The sequence below is a fragment of the Orycteropus afer genome, unplaced genomic scaffold (genome assembly GCF_000298275.1).
Source record: "Orycteropus afer afer isolate SDZICR_OR568_19922 unplaced genomic scaffold, OryAfe1.0 scaffold00172, whole genome shotgun sequence".
Taxonomy (NCBI): domain Eukaryota; kingdom Metazoa; phylum Chordata; class Mammalia; order Tubulidentata; family Orycteropodidae; genus Orycteropus; species Orycteropus afer.
In genome coordinates this window covers 3640012-3641180 of record NW_006921759.1, presented here as the reverse complement: position 1 = coordinate 3641180, position 1169 = coordinate 3640012, and positions in this window count along the sequence as shown.

The window sequence follows — 1169 nt, the reverse complement described above, 5'->3', positions numbered from 1 at the left end:
TCTCTTGATGTTTCCTGCATCATTCAATATTTTGCCCATAGAATCTCTCAATATTGCAACTCGAGGCTTCAATTTTTTCTCCAGTTCTTTCAGTTTGAGAAATGCTGAGCGTGTTCTTCCTTTTTGGTTTTCAGACTCTTAAGATTTACAGCCATGGAAACCCTATGGGGCAGCTATACTCTGTCTTATGGGGTTGCTAATAGTCAGAATCAACTCAGTGTCAGTGGGTTGGTGGAATTTGGTTTTATTTAAGATATAATCCATACTGAAGCCTGTAGTCTTTGATTTTCCTCAGTAAGTGCTTCAAGTCATCTTTGCTTTCAACAAAGCATAGATGCATATCACAAGTCATTAATGAGTCTTCCTCCAATCCTGATGCCACATTCTTCTTTATATAGTCCAGCTTCTTGGATTACTTGCTCAGTACACAGATTGAGTAAGTATGGTGAAAGGATACAACCCTGACACACAACTTTCCTGACTTTAAGCCATGCAGTATCCCCTTGTTCTGCTCAAATGACTGCTTCTTGGTCTATGTACAGGTTCCTCATGAGCAAAATTAAGGTTCTGGAATTCCTATTATTCCCATTGTTACCCATAATTTGTTATGATCCATACAGTCAAATCCACCACTCGACTGCCAGTTTGTCATACTGTGATGGCTTGCGTGTTGCTGTGAGGCTGGAGGCTATGCCACTGGTATTTCAAATACCAGCAGGGTCACCAATGGTGGGCAGGTTTCAGTGGAGCTTCCAGACAAAATCAGACTTGGGAAAAGGAAAGGGCCATCCACTTCTCAAAGAATTGGCCTATGAAAATCTTATGAATAGCAGTGAAACACTTGTCATATATTACTGGAAAATTTTATGAATAGCCCGGAAATATTGTCTGTTCATGCCAGAAGATGAGCCCCTCAGGTCAGAAGGCACTCAAAATACAACTGGGGAAGAACTGCCTCCTCGAAGTAGAGTCGACCTTAATTATGTGAATGGCATAAAGCTTTTAGGACTTACATTTGCTGATGTGACATGACTCAAAATGGGAAGAAACAGCTGCAAACATCCATTAATAATCAGAATATGGAAGATGGGGGACTAGGCAGAAGGACTGCACAGACCCTCTTCAACAAAGAAAAGGGAAACCAATTAACACAGACACAGAAGATAATC